The sequence below is a fragment of the Phalacrocorax carbo genome, chromosome 9, assembly GCF_963921805.1.
Source record: "Phalacrocorax carbo chromosome 9, bPhaCar2.1, whole genome shotgun sequence".
NCBI lineage: Eukaryota > Metazoa > Chordata > Aves > Suliformes > Phalacrocoracidae > Phalacrocorax > Phalacrocorax carbo.
The window spans coordinates 11,385,161-11,398,095 of record NC_087521.1 but is presented as its reverse complement, the minus strand read 5'-3'; the positions used below and the strand labels follow the sequence as shown (position 1 = coordinate 11,398,095).

At 38.3% G+C, this 12,935-nt stretch overlaps 1 protein-coding gene and 1 long non-coding RNA gene across 15 annotated transcripts in view; one reads left to right on the top strand and one right to left on the bottom strand.

Moving 5' to 3' along the window:
- The window catches only part of MIPOL1 (mirror-image polydactyly 1), a 202,072-nt gene that overhangs the window by 71,737 nt on the left and 117,400 nt on the right, over positions 1-12,935 (bottom strand). The window lies entirely within an intron of this gene.
- Positions 661-11,503, top strand: LOC135314999 (uncharacterized). The gene is made up of 3 exons (XR_010374416.1): positions 661-1,710; positions 5,086-5,782; positions 10,638-11,503. It is a non-coding gene; the product is annotated as an uncharacterized LOC135314999 (long non-coding RNA).

Sequence of the window (12,935 nt, the reverse complement as noted above, 5' to 3'; positions counted from 1 at the left end):
TAGGCACTGGCGCAATTAACAGCAGCTACCAACATTTTAAGGGACATGTAAAGAAACTGACTAGCCAAAAAGTTTTCACAACAGGGATGGCTAAAAATGTATCATACTCCCATAGCACTTATGTTCTAAGAAAGATACACTGCAGGATACATTTTTTATTCTGAAATAAAGCAAGACAATGTACTTCTCTGTTGCCACTTCAGATTAAAAAAAACCAAACCAACAAAAAAACCCGCCCATGTCTTTATAGCAAGTAAATTGACATGGATCCTTGCCCACACCACCCTCATATCTATTAACGGGAATCCACAGCATGCTATAAAAGAAGCAGAGAACTTGAGCCTGGTTGTCAGTTTTCTACTTTTGGAAGAACGCTAAAAAAGATCAGAAAAGGGAAGGAGAAGGAATGGTTTTAAGCAACGGCTTTTAATTTGCTTTTCATTCTTTCCTCATTTGTCCACCTGCTTCTTACTACCCTTCCAGGGTTTTCAGGCCGTTACACTGGGTTTTCCCCTGGAAGGCAAAACTTGGCTCTTTGCCTTTTGTTTGCCATCCATGAATGAGTTGGGGTGGGGGGAGTTGGGGAGAGGGGGAAAGTGGTTTAGTTTTGGTCTCACTCTGTGGTCTCACTCTCTGTGGTCTACCAACAGAAAGTTAACATTTAGACTGTGCCAAGGAGGAACTCATTTGTGCAATGGACAGTACAGGGCTCCTCTACCTTAGGAAGAGATCTGAAGAAAGGTTTGTATCCGATGTGGAAAGATATTAACTAAATTCAGGACAGAAATCAGGAAATTCTTCAGAGCTGGTGTCCTGCATGGGTTTCCATGGCAGAAACTACCACAAAGCAAGCAGGAACTTGAAGCCTTAAGGAAGAAAATGACGGTGATTATTTCACCTCGGCCAAGACATACTCTAGGAAACTCTGAAACTGCATGTATGCAGCAAGGGCCTCCACTGCCTAAATCCTGCAGTTGGGATGACCAGTTCAAGCCTGTGAACTGGTCACAAATGGAAATGTACCTCTGCAGAATTAACCACCAGCCCCTACTCTAAGAGCAGAAAAGCACACTAGGGTGTGTACTGTGTGGCCACTGGCATGCTGTCAGAGAGCTGAAAGCACCTGGACTTTGGTCTTGTATTTTGCAACAGTCACAGTCTGGTAACACACAGCTTCACAGGACTCACCATCTAATTACAGCAACACTTTCCAGTTGAAAAACAGACCTAAGAAGATCTGAATTAACGCACGAATTGGACACTTTATGTCTGCTGAGCCCCTCATAAACCTCTACTGCACCAGGGCCACAGCAAACCTCTCCCAGTGAATTTTAACCAATATGTTTCAATGTCTTGGTATCTACCTTGCTAACAAAACCTACTGTACATGACCTGGAACCAACCCACCGTGTGTTTCCCTTTGTATTTTGCTTTCAAATAAAACCTCTAGAGACAGACAGCACAGGCCAGTGCCCTGAGAATGTTAAGTTGAAAACTGCTGCCTGAAACAAACTTTTCTGATATCTCATAAAATCTTTGTAAATGTGACAATCAAGTTCTCAACAAAATTCACCTGGCAACAGCTGCATTGAAACAAAGTTACTGCAGCAACAAGTAACGTCACCATGTTAATAATTGACATGGAAAGAATGAAAAGGTGAGCAAGGGATAAAGAGGACAAAGGAAAGATTTCAGTATAAACTTCTGCTGGTAAGTAATCAATCAAAATTAAGATTGAAAGAGTCAGTACGAACTTTATATTGAAAACTGAAGTGAGTCTGATTTCTTGGACTGCTGAATGGGGCTTGTAAAACTCCATTTTCTGCAGCCTGATTTGCAAAATTTGATAAACAAATCCCCCACTGATTTGAATCTACTTTCATTCAATTCCCCCAAGAAACTAAAGCAAACGCAGGGACAGTGGCTTCTCCTGTTTGCTGTATGCAGGAAAAGTGCTGTGTGATTCCTGGTTCTGGAGGTTAAGGCAGGAATTAGCAATGCAGTGGTAATGAATGAGCTTCTCGATTTACATAATCTAACAAAACACCACTCCCCTTGGAGGGAGGAACTACATCCTAGAGACACTGTTTAGAAGAAGCTGTTTCGGGTGACTAAATTATCAACAGCCTCGGGTGAAATGGGCTGCTATCTTAATATCCACCACTACTACTGCTGGAGGTCAAAGCAGCAGGAAAAAGCTTTTGAGAATACAAGTTAAGTTAAATATTAGAAATCATGATTTGTTTCCTCAAATCACATTTTTTCTGTCTTCTGTAACATGACTGACTCTTGATTTTTATATTAAAAACTATAAATTATCACTGTTTCATTTATACCAATATGCTTTGCCCTTTGCCCAGAATCCTGGCAGCTGGTAAAATTTAACTGTTATCTACAAAAGATATTCCCCAAATTTAATTCAAGTATCAGAGTTAATAAAATGAATAACTCATATGCTAAAACCAAATACTCCAAAAGGGCGTACTCACAAAATTAAGGAATTTGCAAGTTCAGCCCCGATAGATACTATTTTTCAGTGAAGTTGGTAGCCAGTCTCGGTTCATGATTTTTGAGGATGCACTGAAGTCCCACCATTTCTCAGATATGGAAATCCAGCTATACTGCACCTCTTGACAGGAAAGAAAGTACTAATTCATACCAGCTCTTAGGGATGTATTAACAGCAGCTGAATGGAGATGCCATCAATAGGCCATGGTTTTTCAAAATATCAGATAAAATCTTCCCGCAAAGAGCTAGCGATAACTTATGAAATGTAAATAATTAGAGATGAACTGTAACTGTCAAAACTATGTCATAGGAATATTTACAGTTCACTGGACTTAATTACACAGGGCCCAGCACTGCTCCCACTGAAGCCAATAAAAGTTGTCACAGTAAGTTCAGTAGGGACAAGGGGTTTCTTTCTGGTCTAGTCACTAACAAGTTGTCACTGTTGGCAAGAATTAATGAACTTCTTATTTCCTACAAAGATTAATTAACTTTTCAGGCTCCAAGAAAATGATACTTCTACAGTCAAAGAAGCACTACTTAATACTCAGACTGTCTGCTGAGGCTTCACGGTATGACACACATTTAAAATACAACATATTATAAAACTTAGATTTCTTTTTAATTTACTGCACTGCGGTGTTCTGAAAAACTCTGAGAACTTTATCCAGCATCTAGGTGATATATAACCTTCCACAAAAAGTCTTACTTTTTATATCAACCAGACTGCAGCTGAATTGCCAGTTTCTCTGAAAATAAACCCTTTTATATAAAACAAAATTTCTCTCTCTCTTAGATAAACTGCTAGCTCAGAGTCCATAATCAGCAATGGTTTTTCAACTCTAGGTAACCACTCCTTTGCCTGAGTTACTAGCTAACCCCTTTGCTTGTCCTACTCTCTTCAAAATTCTTTATTGTACAGATATATTATTTCTAAGGGGTTTTTTGTAATCCTCCTTATATTGCATTTTGGAGAACTATGGCCAGGACTAATTGCTTCCCAGTAGCTACAAAAATCATCATCAGTATTGTAATTTAGCATTTAGGTTGAAATATTTGTTGCTACAAACACTGAAACTAACTGCTGGTATCTACAATAAACTTCACAGCTCAGTACAAAAATCACAGTAAGTAAATAGTGATTGACAAATGCAAATAGAAGTATCTTGCTATTTCATTACTGTTGCACTGAACCAAATTATTATTTTAAAAAAACATAGCTTTCTGAAAGTTTGTAAGAAAATACAATAATTTAAACTAGCCATTCATAATCTTTCCTACAGCATAATTGTAACATACACATTTTGCAGTTGTTATTCCACAAGAAAAAAATAAGTAACACTACTAAGGAACAAAGATTAAATCAAGAATATTGACTAGAAAAACCCCCTATGCCAACATGCATTTTAGGAATTTAATTTTATGACGAACGTTGTGTTAAGAAGGTAAGTAATGGCTTTACACTTAGTATTTTTACAAACAAGAAAGGTAAGGACAGTGCCAGGGAACCTGTCTCAAGGTTAGCCTAATCTGCTAAACATGTATCTTAAAAAAGTAGATATCATTAGCAACTGATTAAGGAAAAAAATAAACATACCCCTGGATTTCCAGAGAACACATCTTTACCCTGTTTCATTATAAATAATGAAGGACAAAAGTCAGACAACGTCTCACCGTTCAATGTGTTACGACGCTTTTGACAGAAGCCCATTAAACACACCACTTCTTGAGAAGTTCTCAGCTCTTTCAAACGGGAAGGAGCTGCTCTTCACCAACCAGAGTCGCCTCCCTGTCATTGCTACATGTATAACACATTTTTTTACTGAGATGATCTGGGGGACAGGACTACTACTTTCATTAGTGACTAACAAAGCAAATTAAGAACTGGTCCAAATTCAGTAGCTCAATTCAGAAATGCAACTTTAACACACCTGAAGCTTCATTTAAGATTTATTTTGAAGTATTGTAAGTAGAGGAGAAACACAGTATTATGTACAGCTGCATGTTAACACCATATATCTATATATGGGTGTATAGGGCCACACACACCTAAACCCAACCTGTGAGTGTACCTTTCCACACAGACCTGTGTGTACATATGTATGTATGTGTGTATGTAGTACACACAAGTACTACACACAAAGAAATTATGCCATTTATCTCCCCTACCTTCAGCCACCCAAAGTTTAAGTGAACCGGACACTTCCAAAGGACATTTCATCTATCTTCTGCGCTTACCTTTCAGGAAGAACAACTGCCTTGTGGTGATATGTCCCCCTCTTTGTATTGACTACAAATGGAGCCCCAACAAGTGGCAGCTAAAGCTGGGTGAGTGAACCCCTTCCTTGGCAGGACATTGACAAGGTCATGGAGTCAAGCACAGAGATATTAGGAAATGCCAGAGGTGAGGTTACCAGTGCACATACATTGTGATGCTACTTTTAACTGCATGATCACTTTTTTCCCAGACTTGTTTCTAGTTGTTGCACGGGATGAACCTATACCTGGTCCCTGGTGAATCATCCCTGCACAGTGAAAAAGCCTGTTACCTGTTTATTCCTGTTTCTTTTGTTACAGCCACTGGAATGGTGCCACAGTAAGAGCAAATATGCTTCGTATTTAATGGAGCTAATGCTGCTCAGCAGTTGTGGAATCTATCCATCCTTTGGTCAAGGCACCTTAGCATGAATTAACTGAAAGTTTTTCAGAGGGATTCACAGAATGTCACCCGTTTTCTGACTGTGCAAGATAAATCCCTCATGCCTAATCTGCAGAACTACCATGCACTCACAGCTGCAACTGAAGTCAATGGGAGATGGAAGGCAGAACATAAATGCTGTATAATGCCCCCACATCAGACCTCAGATGAAATTACTGAAGGCTTCAACTGCACTGAAAACAATTAAGAGGAAAATTAAAACGTACGTGGCTATCCACAGTTGTCACAAGTGAGAAAGTTTATTTCCAACATTTTCTGCCTGTCATCCATGACTGAAAAGAAGCAGATTTTGATCTGTGAAACAGCACACCAGTGAAAGAAGGGACTTTACGAACAGGACGGCCTACACCACACAAGTAGGAGGCTAATCTTCTCAGTTGGAAACTAGCTGGAGCAGCCAGGATATTAAATCAGCAACACAAGGGGAGGTTATTTGGAAGGCAAATGAGGTACATGCTCAAATTCAGCACCTAACGAGCAAGTTGAACCAATGTGGCAAGGAATATAATGAAAAGAATCACTTAAATTGTTTACGTATTGATCTTAGGAATCTGGGTAAGCAGCAAGAGGAAATTCTCATTGATGGGAATAAATTTTATATAACCAGCATTACTAAAACTGTTAAAATCTCTGATTAACAGAAGGATGAGACAGGCAGTAAGGGAATAGGATACCTTAAACCACCTCCCCCACCCCCCCAATGCCATTATTCCTTTTAGAGTGATCAGTAACACAGGACCACAGCTCTTGAATACGCGGAGGTCAATATGCTGACTAACATAACTTAAGTAAGACTTGCTAGTCAGCAAATTAACTAGGGTACAGGACAAGGTTTTCTTCAGCACTTATCTATAATCTTTGGAAAGGAAAATAATGATGCTATAGGGGACTTCAATTCAGGACACGTATTCTGGGAGTCTTGTGTGGACAATTATAAACCAGTATTATACACTTTCAAAAACCATCTTATTTATGAGCATCAGGTAAACAATCTCATGATGACACAAGATATGTTAATCACCGTACTGAAGATTGATAAATACTTAGAGATAAGTAACAATAAACGAACTGAATTCCACATGGGAAAAAATGACCAGAATCTTTACATGCACAGAAATGCTCTAACAGGTATACAAAGTACTTCAAACCTGGGAGAAAAAAGGATAAAAGAATATGATAGAAAACTGGGGATTCCTTTAATAGTGGCTGTAAAAAAATAAAAATCTGATCTCATAACCAGCCAAAGTCAAACTTCCTTTTCATGCAGAAAGTAAATAAAGCAAACATATGATAAAAAGTCACAAACCTACACAGGAAAGAAGTACAAACACATCCTAAAAGGTAGAAGTTCTGAAGTGATGTCAATTGTTAAGAGTAACTAAAGGCATCAAGGAAAAATGCATCATTGGCAAGACTACAGATAACAAGGATTTCTAATTATGAGGAGAATAGTGAATATGTAAGCCCATTCCAAGTTTGGAATACCTATCCCAAAAACTGTAATGCAAAAAACCCCAGGAGTGTTCAGTGTATAAGTTGGCCTGTGGAAAAACCAGGATGATATAGTTACAATTTATCAATACGCACTTTTCAGTTAATTAGAAATCAAGGAGGGATAAGTTTTACATTTACAGATTCAGACGATTTTCACTTTAGGTGTCGCAGGCTGTTAGAAAAGATCCCTGTTAATCAATCTTAAAATACTAGGACATTCCCAAAGAATGGAAGAGCACTAATAATGTGTCAATATTAGAAAAAAGGCTAGTGGGATAAACTGGGCCAAGTAAGTGAAAACAAGGGATTCAGTTAATATAGATTTTAATGAAAGAATATCATTACTCCAAGTCAACATGTTTTTGTGTAGAACAGGTCTTACCAAACAAATCTGATTTCCTTCTTTGATGAGATTAGAAGCAGATGTCGTAGAGATTTGTTAGGCTTTGACTTGCCAGACGTAACAGACTGATTAAAAAACAAAACAAACCACTATACCCCATCAAGAAAAAACTTCTAAAGTGGGTTCAGAATGGGCTGACAGTTAAAAAACCAGCAAAACCCCGTGTTCCAAGAGGCAATTGTCATCAAGTAATACTGGAATATCAGTAAGGTTGCACAGGTATCAGTGCTAGGCATACTCTTACTCAATGTATCCTTCAATTACTTGGAACCAGGTAGACACAGCTAGTAATGTTCCTGAACAATAAAGTAAGTAAGTAAATGGTGATGAAACAATGTTCTGGGCCACTTGGTAACTAGGTGTATTCAAATCAAGCATATTTTAATAAAACCAAATACAAAACTCTCAGTCTAAGAACAGCGGACACAGGCTGCACTTACATAAAGGGTAACCATATTTTGAAAAGCACTGATTTTGAAAAAGATCTGGGACTTCAATACAAGGTGACACTATAATGCTGAGGAAAAATTGGGAAAATGCAATTTTTTGATGTATACACAGTAATATAGTAAGTATCTCCACAAAGGAATTAAGGTGATTTTACTTTACGCATGACACTGAGAAACAAAGATATAAAAATGCATATGCTTTGACATCCACATTATAAAACAAAAGAATGTTAAAAACCCAGAGAAGAGCCAATCCATACGGTAGTGCAAGCACTAGAGAAAAAGGCTATGTAATGTAGTGAAAGACCTTATTCTGTTCAGATTATAAAAAAACCTGAGGATATGCCTACTCAGTAAATGTCTACAGAGATACACGTGCTAATTCTGAACAAGGTAAATCAAGCACTGGGAACGGCATAGTTTTGTGTTGTTACTGATTCTCATTGTCCCTTGATAAATGGACAGAAAATCCAGGATATGAAAGAATTTTTAATCTAGTTGAGTAAAGGTAACTTAAATCATTGGAACAAACTTTCCAAGGCAAATGGTGGTCTCCCCACCTCTTGGAATTCTTATATCAGACCTAGATATGTTTAAACAAACATAAATTTCTGGGCTCAATACAGGGACAACTGGTGAAATCAATGGTCTGTGATATTCAGAAAACCAATTAAATCACATAAAAATATTTTCTGGCCTTGGCCTTAACTGCTAGGAATTTATGAATGATAAATATTTTAAAAGGTGAAGTCTTCTATGTCTCAAATAGGCATAAAAATTTGTGGGTACTTTTGACCTTAATTTCTTCATGCCTTGGTCTCCCCATGAAGCATGAAGGAAACACTCCTGCAAGAATACATTAAATCACTGTTTATGAAACCTTTAGTTCTTATAACATTGAATACTACAGAAAATCCCCAGGATGGTTACTCAAAATTCTGTTTTCAGGGTAAGGTTTGAACAGTATCCAGTAAACAAGGGATTGGCACACATAATGAACAAAGAAGATAAAAAAATATATTGATTGGCTGTTCTCTGGATACTGTGTGGAACAGGAATGCTGTGAAATAAAGCACACATGATCCTGTAATGAAAAATGTTAACATACTGTTTCAGGGGAAAGGGGAGTAAATGAAGATGCTTCCTTCAGAAATGCCAGAACTGAGGTTAACTCTTGATTAACTGGCTACTTCAGTGTAGCTTTTTGCCTGTATAGCAAATAATACTGTACAACTGTACACATACACAATGATTATAATTATTGTCTAAACAACCTGCCTTCCTGAAAGGACAAATATTCTGATGAATAACTTTGCTGAAAGCAAGACCCTTTGCTTGCCCTATCATGCACTTCTTAAATCCCCTGCAATTTGTCAACTTTGAATGCAATACTTCACCAGGGGTACCAACGAGCTTTTCACATCTTGCTCATGTCATCCATTTTCCGCTTGATTAGGGGGACCTGAAGTAATCTTTCTGCTTCACAGAACAACTAAAGCCAACATACACGAAAATACCAGTATCTTAGGTACAGCTCTTAGCATGGGACAAAGGTCTTTGGGGACGTTCAGGCTCTTGTTGGCCCAATGAAGTGGCTGAGACAGATGAGGAAGAAACAAACATCCACGCTGAAAAAAGGAAGGATAAGTTAGGGAAACAATGAGGGATGACAAAAGAAAACACTTTTGAGAATGGGGAACAGAAGAAAGCTGCGTGATGTTGGAGTATGGCATAAGATGTGAGAAGAGAGAAGTAGTAACTTGTATGGAAACATGGAAGAGAAGAATGCAAAGCTGAAATTACTTTTCAGAGGTAGATCAAAAGATGGAAGGAGCAGAACATAATATGAGAATAAAAATAGATAAGTATTTTTTCACATCTCATTTTCGTTTATGAGACAAAATTTCTATTTTTTTTTTTAGTTTTTTTGACCCTTTCTGTTTTGAATTACTTGCAGAAACAACATGCATCTAAAAAGATTTTAATACTGAAATATTAAATGGATTATTCTTCTAAAGAGAAATAAGTGAAATTATTCTAAGTATCTGAAAACAAGACTCACTTCTCTTTGTTAAAAATACAAACAATTATTTTTGTATTTTATTCCAAGTCAGAAATGCCAGTAAAAGAGTCTTTGACCACAAAAATGAATGAGTTTAAAACTGAGAGGGGTGTTTTCAGTGTCCGTATCTTTTCGACATCAACTTAATTCAAGTACCATCTCTTTTAATCTTCATTACTCCCCTCAAAACTGCCAGAGATCAGTTGGTGTTCACGCTATTAAAAACTAATGAAAGGCATAGACTTTAATTTGATAAGTTAAAACCCTTTCAAGGCTTAATGTCACCACTGTAAATATAGTATAAAAACAGCAACAGAGAGATATGATTGAAGCTCTTCACCAGTTGCAGTTCTGCTACTAGGTGCACTATTTTGGTATATAAAAGGAAAAAAAAAAGTTTATATTGACATTAAAATGTTTGTAATTCCTTCGGCAAAAGGATCTCTTTAAAAAACAATATTAAGTTCTTCTGTATGAGCAATACTAATGAGGCCTGATACTGATCTCCACCCTCTCTCCCTCATTACACTTTCCTCCTACCACCTTTCCTCGTAATCACAACCTCATATTCCTTCCAATATCCTCATAAAATTAATGGAGTCTACCTATACCCTTTATAGATCTCTACTACAACACCTCCAGCTCACTCTATGTAACTTTTTTGGTCCATCACTTGGACAGTAGTGACATCTGGTTGCACAGCCGTCTCCTGCTAGAGAGTAATGGCTACTGCTAAAGTTCTCGACTTTTCTTTGAGTGGGGCATTAGGATTTTCATGAAAACTGGCAACTGAGTAGAAGAGAGAAACCCTGTTAAGGATCCAACCGTTATTCTCCTGTCAGATATGGCTGAAAGTAGCTAAAAATCAGAAGGTGAAAACAAAGACTGCAAAATCATATATCCCTTATTTTCTTAGGGAAATGAGGCTAAAAAACCTTCTTGCTACATACTTAATCCAAAATCCTTTCTCTTTTTTTTTTTTTTTCCATATTAAAATTAAAGTACACTGTCACACAGTGTTCTCTTGAGAAATCATTTGTATCCAGAAGAGGCTGCGATCTAAAGACCACAGAGGGCTTCCAGTCACATTGGTACACAGGAAAAGAACAGAATAATGAAAGGTCATCAAGAAGATGAAGATGAGCCTCATTTGCAAACCAGGACATTTTTAAACAGTTGTTTCCCATGGACTGTATGTACAATTGCTGCAAACACAAGCATAAGTGTGGAACATATGTGAACTCCTCCACCTCTTTTAGTTCTTGTTGAGACTCTCTGACTGAAGAGTGAAAAAGGCAGATGGATTTTTGAGTTTTTACAGTGAGTGGAAGACCCATAGCTTCTATAAATTTTGTATATATACCAGTAAAGACTTTGCAGGTGGCAACCTCCCTGAGAGGATCAGAGGTAGCAGCTGATGTATCGGGTGGTTAAGAATGCAACCTCCCCAGTTCAAATATTGAATGGAGAAACCAAATCCAATGCATGATATTTACAAATAAGAATTACCTTGCAAATCTCAGATACGGCCATATTTCAGAAACACGCCAAATAAACTGTTTGGCTTCCCTCTGACTGCATCTTGAATAAGACCAGGTGAGACAACACCATGTGGTCCATGCAGAACCAGATGCACTACTGCCTGATACTTCTACGCTCTTCTGAGGATGTGATATCCCCTGGAAACACAATAAGAGGTGGTGCTGAGGCTGATGAAAATGTATACTACATTTAAGATGTTTACTTACCCTTGGATCAAAAAGACATGAAGTGACTAAAAGCAAGATGGTACAAGCAGTCTTGCCAGCACACAGACCTTGACCAAACTAAAAGGGGGGAATCCATGATACTTCAGTTGTAGCAAGATATGCGAGAAAAAAAAAAAGCTGCAGAGACTGTAACTTCTGTATGTGTCCCTTTTTGGCTGTATTTTCTTAAGATGAAAGAATTCCTTCAATATTGATGTGATTCCAGTACAAGAATAGGAAAAGTGCAAAGTCCAAACACCTGCTTTGCAGACTCACTACAAATGGCCACAAAAGCTCTTCCTGAGAGTGAGATGCTAGGTATCCTGCGCGGGGTTCAATACCACCCTAACACTGCTGCACAGCCTAGACCAGAGACAGCCCATCTATGGCTGGTCTGAGCAAGCACGTGAACAACAGTAGCCATTTGTGTACACATCCCTAACAGGACAACTGGTCCACAGGTCAGATGTTCATGCCTTTTCTTAGGCAGTTGGCTGATTTAGTCTTACACCTGTAATGAATGTGTAAAGACTCTGGTATTTCACAGATATTTTAGTGCTGAAAACCCCCAAGTGAACAGCTAGAGTGACTTACTAGATGGTCACAAGCACAAACTGAATAAATTTATTTCATAGAGGCAATTCCATTTGTAAGGCCACTCAAGTGACTTGGGACCCAAGGGAATGGCAGGAAGATGTGCCAGGGGAGGTTTAGGTTGGATATTAGGAAAAGGTTCTTCACCCAGAGGGTGGTGGAGCGCTGGAACAGGCTCCCCAGGGAGGCATCACAGCACCAGCCTGGCGATATTCAGGAAGCACTTGGGCAACGCCCTCAGAGATATGGTGTAAATCTGGGGTTGTCCTGTGCAGGGGGAGGAGCTGGACTTGATGATCCTTGTGGGTCCCTTCCAACTCAGGACATTCTATGAATGTATGTTTTAACTGCTAGGAAACTGCTGTCTTTATTTTTGCTCTTATTCAACTATCTGCTTGTACAGGGAGCAGGGAGTAATTTTAACAGCAGTCAAATAGTGAACAGATGATGAGATTTTTAGATGTGCTGAGGGAGCTCAAGACAGGTACTTAGTAGGATTCAAAAAACTCTAAGTGGGTTAGATACCCAAAAACCATTAAAGGTCTTGAGAAGTAGGCATCCAAACCACGTCAACATATTTTGAATATTAGCTCCCTATTTACCTCTTTCTTATCAAGATCTCAGTGTTGCCTTCAGAAAAAACAGTTACATTCACAAAGCTTTTTTCTTCCCCTTTCATATAGTGACGTTATCCAGCTTGCTTTTAAAACATATCTACACCTTGTAATTTAACAAATGTGACAACTTCCCTATCTTTTAGACATATCATTTAATTACCTTTACAGCCCTCTGGAATGAATTGTGTGAACTCTTTAGATCTCTTGTTCCCCCCACTTCTTAGCTGAGGTACTGGCTTATGTCCTTTACTGATATGACAGACTACTACTATGTGGACTTCAGAGATACTGCTGTGCATATACTGAGGTGAGGATCTAGCTCACAAGCTCTTCCCTGTGTT